General features: G+C 42.5%; 1 long non-coding RNA gene across 1 annotated transcript; it reads left to right on the top strand.

Annotated features, from left to right (window-relative positions):
• Positions 1 to 11,253: 11,253 nt before the first annotated feature.
• LOC134299883 (uncharacterized) lies at positions 11,254 to 12,024 on the top strand. The gene is made up of 2 exons (XR_010007132.1): positions 11,254 to 11,544; positions 11,779 to 12,024. It is a non-coding gene; the product is annotated as an uncharacterized LOC134299883 (long non-coding RNA).
• The last annotated feature ends 1,158 nt before the right edge of the window (positions 12,025 to 13,182 follow it).

Here is a 13,182-nt window from a genome sequence, read left to right as displayed (position 1 = left end):
CAGTTCAGACTGGGAAGGTAAAAAACCCAAGTTTTCTTCATCATCAGGCATTACAGTGTCATAAGCAGGACTACAAGGCCCATGAGTCATCACACTATCCCCCTCCTCAGGGCCCCTCCCAAACTGGGACTCTCTCCCCGAAGCGCGAGGCCGCGGTTTGGTGGGATAGGTCTGATGAAAGCGACGGGTTAGATCAGGAGCGTGAACTGTGGAGGCGTCTTCCCAAGAGCGCTCCTCAGGGCCAAAACCCACCCAGTCAATGAGATATTGCAGGCGGCGGCGGTGAAAGCGAGAATCTAAAATGTCCTCAACCTCGAACTCCTCCTCCCCATTCATCAAAACAGGAGGGGGAGCCGGTTGGTCTGTATCAGGACGCACACCATCCGCCGGAAGGAGCAGGGAACGGTGAAACACTGGGTGGATGCGCATTGAACGCGGAAGTTGGAGTTTGAAAGTCACGGGGTTTAATTGCGCCACCACTGGATAAGGGCCAATGAAACGGGCATCTAACTTCCGGCAAGGGCGGTGGGAGGGCAGAAAGCGAGTGGACAGGAAAACCCGATCTCCTACCTTGATTTCGGGGCCCGGCTGGCGATGTTTGTCAGCGTGGCGTTTATAGTCCTCCTTGGCTTGGTCCAGTTGCTGGAGCAAAAGTTGTTGTACCGCTGTGAGTTCCTGCAGCCAATCCTCTGCTGCGGGAACTTCTGAAGTTTCAATGACAGGGGGAAAGAAACGTGGGTGGAAGCCGTAGTTTGCAAAGAACGGCGTTTCTTTTGTAGAAGCTTGAACTCCATTGTTATAAGCAAACTCTGACAGTGGTAACAGAGAAGCCCAATTGTCCTGTTGGTAGTTTACATAACAGCGAAGATACTGCTCCAAGGTGGCATTGGTGCGCTCCGTTTGCCCATCTGTTTGAGGATGATGAGCTGAAGATAAGCGAGAGTCTATGCCCAATAGTTTTTGTAGTGCCTTCCAAAAACGAGAGGTGAATTGAGATCCACGGTCTGAGACTAAACTCTTGGGCAATCCATGTAGTCTAAAAACATGTTGAAGGAATAGATCTGCAGTCTCTTTGGCCGTGGGGAGACCTTCACAGGGTATGAAATGGGCTAACTTGGTGAAAAGGTCCACCACCACTAGGATCGTGGTGAATCCACAGGAAGGTGGTAGGTCAGTGATGAAATCCGCAGAAATTATTTCCCATGGGCGAGATGGGGTAGGAAGGGGATGTAGAAGCCCTGAGGGTTTCTCCCTTCTTATCTTGGAGCGCTGGCATACTGGGCAGGTGTTGACATATTTTTCCACATCTTTGCGGATCTTGGGCCACCAAAAATCCCTTAGGATCAGATGCATGGTTTTAAATAGTCCGAAATGCCCTGCTGGTTTGCAGTCATGACACAGACGAAGCACTTTTTCCCTGCCCGGTCCGGGTGGGATATAAACATGATTTCTATAGCAAAGCAGTCCATCTTTAAGCGAAAAGGGAAAATGCAGACCTTGACGAAGTTGGTCCTGCGCCCAGGTATCTGCTTGCTGACTAGCCCTGATTTCTTGAGCACAGATGGGTCCTGGAGTAGAGGAAGTTGAACCAATGGGAGTGGATTTGGTGTTCCCCACTGTGAGCGTGGCAAAGTTCTCGGGTTGTAGTAGTTGGGATTCAAAGGTCTCCTTGCGTCCTGCAGCGTATTCCGGTTTACGTGACAGGGCGTCTGCTTGCTTGGTTTGGGCTGGGGTCACATAATGGATCTGGAAGTTGAAACGTTCAAAGAATAAAGCCCAACGTTGCTGCCTCTGATTTAGTTTGCGGGCAGTTCTTAGATGTTCTAGATTTCGATGATCAGTGTGGACTTCAATGGGAAATTTGGCCCCTTCTAGCCAATGTCTCCAAGTTTCAAAGGCTGCCTTTATGGCCAGTAGTTCCTTTTCCCAAATGGTGTAATTTCTCTCTGGTGTGGTTAGTTGACGGGAGTAAAAGGCACAGGGATGAAGGTGGTCTCCCACCGGTTGTAAGAGTACAGCCCCAATTGCCACATCCGAGGCGTCCGCTTGCACAACAAAAGGGGTTCCAGGATCTGGGTGCTGTAGAATTGGCTGGGACGTGAATAATTTCTTTAGTTGCTGAAACCCTTTCTCTGCTTGATCAGTCCAGCGGAAGGGCTGTTTTCCACGGATGCAGCTAGTGATTGGGTCAGACCAGCGGGCAAAATCTGGAATGAACTTGCGGTAATAGTTCGCGAACCCCAAGAAACGCTGCACCTCTTTCTTGTTAGTTGGCGCCCGCCATTCCAATACTGCTGAAACCTTGGCTGGATCCATGGAGAGCCCTAGAGGCGAGATACGGTAACCAAGGAAATCTACCTCTTGTAGATCGAAAGCGCATTTTTCCAACTTGGCATAAAGTCCATGATCTCGCAAACGTTGTAACACCATTTTGACGTGGTTCTCATGTTCTGATTGCGATCTAGAAAACACCAAAAAATCGTCCAGGTAGATTATCAAGAACCGATCTAGATAGTCCTGAAAAATATCATTGACAAAATGCTGGAACGTTGCGGGGGCTCCGCATAATCCATAATTCATAACTCGGGACTCGAATAATCCGAATTTAGTCTGAAAGGCAGTCTTCCACTCGTCCCCTTCTCTGATGCGAACTAGATTATAAGCCCCTCGAAGATCCAGCTTGGTGTAGACCTTGGCTCCTCGAAGTCGGTCCAGTAGATCCGAGATTAAGGGCAGGGGATAACTGTTCCGCTTGGTGATATTGTTCAATGCTCTGTAGTCCACCACCAAGCGTAATTCCCCTGACTTCTTCTTCACAAACATCACTGGGGAGGCGGCTGGGGATTGAGAGGGTCTGATGAATCCCTTGCGAAGGTTTGTCTCTATGAATTCCCTGAGAGCTTCTTGCTCCGGTTCAGTCAGGGAGTATAGGTGCCCTCGCGGGATCGGGGCCCCCTCCACCAAGTCAATGGCACAGTCATAAGGTCTATGTGGGGGTAATTTCTCGGCTTCTTTTTCATTGAATACATCCCAATACTCGGAGTACTTCTTGGGCAGGGTGATGATGGGCTCGGTCTCTGTGGCATGGCAGACCTTGGCTACGAGGCAATGGTTTTGGCAGTACTTTGAAGCAAACTGCAGTTCTCTGTTGGACCAGGAGATGTTTGGGTCGTGGAGAGTCAGCCACGGGATTCCCAAAATCACAGGGAAATGGGGAACCTCGGTAACAAAGAAAGAAATCTCTTCCATATGTTCCCTTATCCACATCCTGGTGGGTTCTGACCACTGGCTTACGGGCCCCGTCTTGAGGGGGCGGCCGTCTATGGCTTGCACCACACGGGCATTCTTGAAGTCATGATATTGTAATCCCAGAGAGTCGGCATACTCTCTGTCAATGAAGTTGTTGGTGGCTCCGGAGTCTATCATGGCGTGGATCATGACGGGTCCCCTTTTTGCTGACCATAAGGTGACCACTAGAAGGAACAGGACCCCGGTTGGCGGCTCTTGAATGGGTTTTCTGACCGGGTTGGCGAGCCTCTCTACGCCCGGTCGTTGGCTTCCCCCGCCGGCTGTGTGCCAGCCGCCTCTGACGCCTTCGTCTCCGTGGAGGACGCCGCCGCAAGACGGGCGGCGGGCTTCCCTTTGGCTGGACACTCTCTGGCGAAGTGGCCCCCATTTCCGCAATACCAGCAGAGATTTAAGCGTTGGCGACGGGCCTTCTCGGCGGCATCTAACCTGGGTCGCACGTTGCCCAACTGCATCGGCACCTCCTCGCTCCCTCTGGGGTATGGGGTTGGTGGTGGGGGTTCTCCACACTGGACGCGGCTGGACGCTGGCGGGAGCGGGGGGTTTTGCCCCAGTTCTACCGCTCTGACCACGTACCCATTGTTTCCTGTTGGCAATCAAGACTTCAGCCCGTAAACATTGGTCAATGAGTGCTTCGAGGGACTGGGGAGGGTCCACCTTGGAGATTTCTTCCAGCATTTCAATGTTGAGACCCTCCCGAAATTGCCCCCTGAGGGCTACATCGTTCCAGCCGGTGCTGTGGGCCAGCACTCGGAACTCAGCTATGTACTGAGACATGGGTCTGTCTCCTTGAAAGAGGCGCCGGAGTTTATGGCCGGCTGCCTCCAAATTGTCCTCGATTCCCCAGGTCTCCTTAAGGTGATCCAAGAAGCGTTGCGCTGTTCTTAGGTGGGAAGAGGCTTGATCGAATAGGGCCGTCGCCCAGCTGGCCGCTGGTCCGTCTAGAAGGCTGTAAACCCACGCCACCTTGATGTCTTCTTGGGGAAACTCGGCGGCACGGGCCTCTAGGTAAGCCTGGCACTGGCGGCGGAAAACTTGGACCTTGGAAGCTTCTCCAGAAAACTTAGTTGGCAACGCCATGGCCGGGAGGCGGACTCCGCGCTCCCTCAATCCTTTTATTTCTCCATCCTGCGCGTTGAGTCTGTCACGGATGCGATCCACTTCATCTTTGCTGATGGTGTAGCTGAGCGGCTGCCCAGCCGGCGCGGCTCCGGTCGACATTCTGGCCTTGGTTAATTGGTGCTTATGGGTGGCGGAGTCAAACTGTCAGGACCCAGGCTGCAAAGGCACCAATAACCAAACACAGAGGCCAGAATCTAACTAATATCTTTATTGAAGGAATATATAAAGTTAATAAAAGCAAGTATATGAAATAGTCCAAAAGCAGACCTTTCAGGAAAGGTCTAAATTAGCCCAAAAAAGCGATGTCCAATATGAAATATTAAGGTCCAAAGTTGTAATCCAATAACCGAAACACTCACTTTGCCAGGCAAAGTGAGGGGAGATGACAAGGTCCTTTAGTCCATAAACTTGAGCAAGGCTAGGAAATAACTTGATACTTGAAACAAGGCTTAAAACGTGGAACAAGGTAACAAGGAACAAGAACAAGGTCCGTGGAAAAACTTGGTAAAATCCGTGATGCAAGGCAATGTTTAGTCCTGGGAAACAAGCAAGGTCCGTAGGTAAACAAAGGCAAAAACAGGAGCGAAGGCTGAAAAGCAGGGCAAGGCTTGAGCAGGAGCGAGGCTTGAAACGGAGCGCGCTGTCCAGACACAACTCGCTCCGGAGGTTGACGAATTGACTCCGCGAAGTTACTTCGCGGGTAAATCACCTATATAGAGTCTAACTTTCCCGCCGAAGCAGTTCTCTGGGAACCAGAAACGAAAGCTAATCTTTGAGACCAGATGTTTGACTCCTTAAGAATTCTCACGAAAAAGCAGACTTAATTGGCTGAATTCTTGGCTGCTATCCTCGCACTCCTGCGCGAAGCAGCTTCCAAACCTCTCTGTTGTTTACAAAACTCATGGCGGGAGAACACAGGAGAAGTGGGCTCCGGATTTGTTTGACATACTTCTGGGTCACAACTCTCTTGCAGGTGCAAGGTTCCCAGATCTGCCTGGGAAAGATCTGGCTGAGAAGATTCCAGTTCAGACTGGGAAGGTAAAAAACCCGTTTTCTTCATCATCAGGCATTACAGTGTCATAAGCAGGACTACAAGGCCCATGAGTCATCACACTCTATCATCTGAGAGGTTTTTCATTTTAATCCTTGTTTTCTTCTTTTGCCATATGAACTTTGAAATATCCTTTTGCCATTCGGAGAACATTTTCTGATTTTGAATTATTGGCAGGCTTTGAAAAAGAAAAAGCATTTTTGGGAGAACGTATGTCTTGATTGCTGCAATTCTCCCTAGTAATGAGAGACCCAGGTTATTCCAGTTGTTTAGCTCTTTCTTGATTTCTTTCCATCTATTCTCATAATTGTTTTTTATGAGATTATTATTATTGGTTGAAATATGGATGCCTAGGTATTTAATCTTTGTTGTTATTTTTACACCAGTTGACTCCTCTAGTCTTCTTTGCCTGTCTGCTGAGATGTTTTTTGACATGTCTTGGGTTTTCTCCAGGTTTATTTTTAGACCGGTCATTTCCCCGTATTCTTCAATTCTTTTTATCCAGTCCTTTGTCTTGTTAATCGGATCCTCAATGATGCATATCATGTCATCAGCAAATGCCCTGCATTTGTATTTGTATTTGTATCCTCATATTTCTGCACCTCTTAGGTTTTCATCTTCCCTTATAATGTTGAGAAGTATTTCCAGAACTATAATGAATAGAAGGGGTGAGATAGGGCATCCTTGCCTGGTTCCTTTTTGTATACTAATCTTCTTTGATTCAATTCCGTTTATTAAGATTTTTGCTTCTTGTGTACTATATATTGTTTCTATCGCATTTTGTAATTTTGTTCCTATAGCCAAACTCCTTAATAGGGCTTTAAGAAAGAACCAATTGATGTTATCAAACGCCTTTTCTATGTCTAACGACAGAAAAAGTACTTCTTTCTCTTTTGTTTTATCATAGTATTCGATTAGATTTAGGATAGTTCTGACATTGTCACATTCTTCTGTTCGGGAAGAAGCCTGACTGCTCTTCTTTTATCCATGTTTTTAAAAAGTTTTTCATTCTGCATGCCAAAATATTTGTGAATAGTTTATAGTTGACATTTAAGAGAGAAATGGGTCTATAATTCTTCATGTTTGTTTCTATCGAATTTTCTTTATGGATCAAAGTGATTGTTGCTTGCTGTCAGGTTTGTGGTAGTTTACGTTCTGTCATCACTTGATTCATCATGTTTTTCAGATGGGGAAGTAAAGCATCTTGAAAAGTTTTATAGTATGCAGCCGACAGCCCATCTGGTCCTGGTGCTTTCTGTGAGTTTAATTGGTGAATTGCTGCTTTTATTTCTCAGTCAGTGATTTCCCTATTTAGTTCCCTTTTCTGTTCCTCTGTGGTCTTAGCTAGTTTTTGATGGTCTAGGAATTTTGTTATTCTATCTTTTTTCTATCTCTTCTTGTCCATAGAGTTTGTCGTAGAATTATCTAAATTGATTTAGTATATCCTCTTCTTTTGTGTAAGTTTTCTCATCTGATTTTATGGAGTTGATATAGGATTTTTCTTTTTCAATCTTCTAGTTAGCCATTTGCCCAGTTTATTTGCATTACAGAGTTGTACTGTTTCATAAATTTTAGTTGTTTTGCCCTTTCTTCTTGTTCATATAAGTCTCTCTCATTTTGTAGGGATTCTAGTGTTTGTTTTAAATTGTTGTTGTCAGGATCATTCTTCTATTGTTTTTCTACTCTTCTTATTTTTTCTTCAATTTCTTTCTCTTTTGCATGTCTCAGTTTTTTCTTTAGGGCGGATTGCTGTATGAAGTGTCCCCGCATCACCGCCTTCCCTGCGTCCAAGAGTGTTTGGGGTCAAATTTAATTCAAAATATTCAGTCAATAGTTTTCCATACTTTTTTATATCCTGTTCCTTTTTCAACAAACAATTGTCTAATCTCCATCTTTGAGATTTTTTCTTTTGATTTAATATTAGTTCTATGGGGCAGTGGTCGGAGATTATTCTGGGGAGGATTTTAATTGATTTTACTTTCGATGTTATAGATCTAGATGTCCATGCCATATCTATCCTTGACCAGCATTTTTGACTTGCTGAATAAAAGGTATAATCTTTCTCTCCTTCGAGATGTAGCCTCCACGTGTCTTGCAAATCAAATTCGTTTAGTATGTTTTTTAACACCTGTGGTAAATTTCTTGATCTACTCCCTGTTTTTTTCTATTTATTAAATGTTCTGTTGTATGAACCATCTATCACTGCATTAAAGTCCCCTAGGATCATTACATTATTGAATTCTTGTTTCATTAAGTATTCCCTGAGTTCCCTTGCGAAATTGCTTTTTGAGTTATTTGATGCATATATACTGCATATCAATAGTTTAGTATTTTGGATGTCTATTGTGACCCCTACCATTCTGCCTTCTTTATCTTTGAAAGCAAGTTTCGAGGGGATCCCATCTCTGACATATATTGCCACCCCTCTTTTTTCCTTTATGCAAGAGTGATATTCTTTCCCAATTCTAGGTTGAATTAAATATTTCTCATGTTTTTGTGTAATATGTGATTCTTGAATAACAACCACATCATAGTTTCCTTTCTTAATTTTATTAAATACTTTGTTTCTTTTATTCGGTGAGTTTAACCCATTTACATTGTTCGAAAAGTATTTCAAAACTCTATCCATATATTGATAATTAATTTTCTGTGGGGTCTTTCTCTTCTCGGATGTTTTTGGTTGAAGTTCCTTATGGGATGAAATGTTTTTCCAGCTCCCTTTCCAGTTCCCAATTGGTCTTCTTTTTCCCCCCTTTGTAGTCTGGACTCAGGTCAGTTCCTTTATCTTTGCCTTTATTTAGCCTTTCTAGGAAATCATTAGCTTTTTCTTCGGTGTTTATTAACAGTCTTTGTTCCTTGTAAAAAATTGTAAGTCCTTCTGATTGTTCCCACCTGTACCTGATTTTTAGATTCCGTAGTTCCTTCGTGAGGTTTGTATATTTCTTCCTTTTTTGCTGGACTGTATTGGGTAGTTCTTTTAGTATTGCAATTTTCCTTTCCTTATAAATGGTCGGTTTCTCATTATTTCTTTTCAGTATTTCATCTCTTGTTGTCATCTTCACAAACCTTACTATGGTGTTCCTGGGTGTGTTGAATCTTTTTGCATAACTTGTTGTTGTATCCCAGCCACAGGCTGGCCAGATTCTAGATGAAGATGGAGGGGATTCTGGGGATTCTGGATTTGGGATTCAAGATCAGCAGTCTGAGGCAGAAGCTAGCTCAGACATGCAGTTGCAGGATGAGCTGCTGTTTCCAGGAGAAACATAACGGTCAAGCTGACATGAGAAATATTGAGGGAGAGACTTCATCCTTGGAAAATAATGAGGATGACGGTTTAACTTCTGACCAGCAGGTGCAAGATAATGAGGACTTATCTAGACAGGACCCTTTGTCTTGGATGGGTTCCCAGGTCCATAGAAGTGAGCGTTTGGTGCGCAAACGTGAATCTAGCTGTGGGAAGAGAAATGCATTCCTAAGACGTTATTAAAACACGCTTAACAGACTATTCTTTGTCAGTGCAATTTCATCGCTTCATCTGTGTGGAAGTTCTATCAAGCCAGCGTTCTTGGATTCTTGGGCCTTGTTCTTTGGACTATTTGCCTTGTGGTTTATCTTGGATTCTTGGACCTTGTTCTTGGACTCTATGAACTAATTCTTCACCTTGTGGATTATCTTGGATTCTTGGATCTTGTGCTTTGGACTCTATGGACTAATTCTTTGCCTCATGGATTATTGTTCCTGCTATGCTTTTTAAACCCATGGACCTAGCCTTTTGGATTTAATAGACATTTATGTACTTTGTGAATCTCTTGGATCTATTGACTCTTTCACTACAACTTTGAGCTACCTTTTGATTGCTTGCTTGATTTATATTCTGCTTTGCTTAATAAAAACTTCAAAAGACTATCTGTGTGTCTGACTGGGTATCTATAGCAAGGTGAACTTAGCCTGAGGTGCGACACTTGTGTTGATTCTGTATGTTCTGTCTAATCCCTTTTCTGCCTCTTCTTGTGTACATTTCAATATTTGGGCAATGATTGTTTTGATTGTTTGTCTTATGTCTTCATTTTTCTCCTCTATGATATTAAGGAATCTGAGCTGGAATTCTAGTTACTTTGTTTCAATTTTGTCCTGCCTCTGCTCTAGTTGGTCATTCTTAGCTTTTATGCTATCTATCTTTGAGTTAGTTTGTTCTTGAATTGTTTTCATTTCATTTCTCAATTCTGATTTTTCTAGTCTCGATTCTTTGATTTCTTGTTGGATGTTCTGAATTTCTTTTTTCATCGAGCCCAATTCTTGTTGCATGTCATTCTTGAAATCCAGGAGTTGTTCTTGTGAGATTTTTTGGTAAATGCTTTGCGTTTCCTGCATTTTCTGCAATTCTCTCATAATATCCCTGAGGCTCAACTGGTCTGTAAGCGATGCTCTTCTTGGAGGTTTCCACTCACTGGATTCTTTGTCCATTTTTTAAATTTTCCCTAGGGTGATATTTAATAAGTTTTTCATTTGAAGGTTCCAAAATACAAATGGGTTAGGTGGTTTGGTGATTTTGGGAGTGAGGAAAGGATGTGGCAATAATTAATGATTTATTATTTAAGATTGGAGTTTGTAGCTAATGTGTAATACAGGTATTTGAAATTTACTCCAGTCTTAATAATGTTGTTAATTTAATTGTTGATTTGCTTTTCCCAGGCTTTCTGAATTGATTATTCTCTAAATATAGAGAGAGAGAGGAGGAGGAGAGAAATAAAGAGTTGATCTTGGTCCAACTTTCAAATTGATTAACTTTCAAATTAATTTCCTTTAGGAAGATATCTTTGATTTGTTATTGTGTAAATTGATGAATATTTATTGTATTTCTTGACTCCTTCCCTCCCTCTGCGTTACTTAAGTCTTGCTTCTGGTGCCTTTCGTTAAGGTTCCTTTAGTTTTCTTATTTGTCCTTTTTAGGTATATATATCGGAATGGATGTTCTTGTGTGTATTTGTATATTTTTTTGTTTATATTTATTTTTATTTAGATTTGAGGTAAGGTATATACTCAACTAAAATGGCTGTAAGGTTGGTGCACATGACTATAAATTAATATACTTTTGGCTATGAGGTATGTACAAATTATAACTATGAGGTATGTACTTTGAATTACAATAGCTATAAGGTAAGTACCTAAAGTTATAATATTTATGTGGTAAATAAAATAAGGTATGATATGCTCTATCTATGCTCTGAGGTAAATACTTTGGGCTATGTTGGTAAATACAGAACTAAAGGCTATACGGACTATGAGATAAGTACAGAACTAAAGGCTATAAAGACTATGAGGTAAGTACTTTCTTTAGGCTTTAATATCTATGTGGCAAATACTTTCTATGATGGTAAATACTCAACTAAACTGATGGTAAGCACTAGCTATGGCTTTGAAGTAAATACTTTAAGGCTATAAGGTAAATACACAAAGCTATAATAACTATATGGTAAGCACTAGCTATGAGGTAACTATAAGGTAAGCACAAGCAGTGAGATAACTATAAGGTAAGCACAAGCAGTGAGATAACTATAAGATAAGCACAAGCAGTGAGATAACTATAAGGTAAGCACAGAACTAAGGGCTATAAAGGCTATGAGGTAAGTACTTTACTAAACTATGAGATAAGTACACTCTTTGGCTATGATGCCTTTATGGTAATCACAAGCTGTGAGGTAAGCACTAGCTATGAGGTAACTATAAGGTAAGCACAAGCTATGAGGTAAGTACTTTTCTATATTGGTAAGCCCTAGGTTATATGGTAACTATAAAGTAAGGTAAGCATGTGATATAGATTGCTTGTTTGGTTTGCCAGGCCAAAAAGAACCCAGACAATTTTTTTAACCCAACTCTAAGAAGCTTTGATATGGAATGAAAATGGAGGGGAAAAGGCCTCTGAGATGAGCTCTCAGACAGAAGGGCTGAACCAACTTACCCAAACCTACAGGGGAGTTTTAAACTCCACCCCTAAATAAGAGCAAATGGAAGAGTCCACCCAAGAGCAGCCAAACCAGGAAATGAGCAGAGGAGAGAAAAGCTAAGTAAGACATCACAAGTAGTAACCCATAAGCTTGTGCATTTTGGGTGAACCTCTATCAGATTCCAGTAGACCCCTTAATCCGTTTTTATGTGCCTCCCAAAACGGGTGGGTAGTCGGATAGCCATTTTCGGTCTGCAGCTGAAAAATATGGCTATATCCAGTCCATTGGCAGGAATGGGGAACTTATAAGGTTCCCCTTTCTGTTCTTGGGACCATTTCCTTTTTTCCCTTCCAGGGAGCCTGGGTTTCAGCAATAGAGTTAAGGAAGCAGACACAGCTTGTGTAAGACATGTCACGTGATACCGAATAGGGGAAGAGGAGCCATGATCAGCTGCTACATGGTCCTGTAAAAGATGAAAAAAAGTGATGACTGGGCCCTTCCATTACAGCCATCCAAACAAGCTGGATTGGCCAATAGGATCCGACCGCTCTGAATCCGTGCACAAGCCTGGTAACCCACTAAACACACATTTTAAAATTCTCTCTGTCTGCCTCTCTCTCTCTCTCTCTCTCTCTCTCTCTCTCTCTCTCTCTCTGTTCTGAAGCAAAAGCGAATAATTGAGATGGATGGAAACTGAGGTAATGATATTGCCATGTTACCTATTAGTCTCAAATAATCTGCCATCGAATATCTAATTAGGACTCTCTCTTTGCTCTTCAGTGAACTGTCTCAACAATGGCAACTTTTTAAAAAGCTTCTGAAATAGAAAACAAACTGTTTTTTCTAGTTCTAAGATAGATTCTACACATAGTGTTGTTATTAGCTACTGATGTACTGTGTAACTGCATTTAACCAAATACAGCTATAGAATCTGGTGCTCCATGTGCAAAGGTCTAGGATGCTGCTGGGCACACAGAAACACTGGAATTGCAAGTATATACACATCCCCACTATAATTTTAAAACTGACAGGCAAGCAGATTTCTCCATCAGGCTTATAATATTGCCAGACACTGGTTTTGAAATGAAAATCATGGTTAGTTGAAATAGGAAGAGGAAGAAATGTGTGAGTTTCTTTACCTCCGGTGAAAAACTCTTTGTATATTTGATAAGGAGTGAGCACCATCTTCTGGAGCTAACCTGCTAGGAGCAAATAAAAAAAATAGACTGCCTGCACACATTGTTTCTATTGGTTGAATACAAACCCACTCCCCTTAAAGCAACTTCTTCCTTCTAGTCACCCATAATTGTACCCATAAAAACGATAGATCTACTTTTCTAATTCTGTGCTCATAACCATTTTATAATTAAGCACTGGGTTTTTTCTTCACCATATGCCACACTTAAAGTGGTGCTGGTAACTACCATGGTGTGCTTATCCATTCCATATACCCCAACTTTCCTTACCACATTTACTCCAAATAAGGATCGGATGTCCCTGGATGTCATGAAGACAGCCAAGAGGATTTCACTTCTGACTATTCAGTCAGTGCAGACAAGCCCTTAGATATCTTAGAGCTATATCTCAAGGACTCACTATGCCCAGAGCCAATGCTAATTCAAGTAACCTCTTAACCTGGTTTTTTGTATCAGGCTGCTTCTTGCCCTCTTTTTAGACCTACAGCCAGGTCAAAACCAATTAAAAATACTAATGTATTCTGGAAAGGGGCTCTCATTTTATTTCACCATTGGCTGTTTC

Source organism: Anolis carolinensis, chromosome 1, assembly GCF_035594765.1.
Source record: "Anolis carolinensis isolate JA03-04 chromosome 1, rAnoCar3.1.pri, whole genome shotgun sequence".
In the NCBI taxonomy this organism is placed as follows: domain Eukaryota; kingdom Metazoa; phylum Chordata; class Lepidosauria; order Squamata; family Dactyloidae; genus Anolis; species Anolis carolinensis.
Note: the sequence above shows the minus strand (reverse complement) of the source record. Positions and strands in the feature narration are given on the sequence as shown.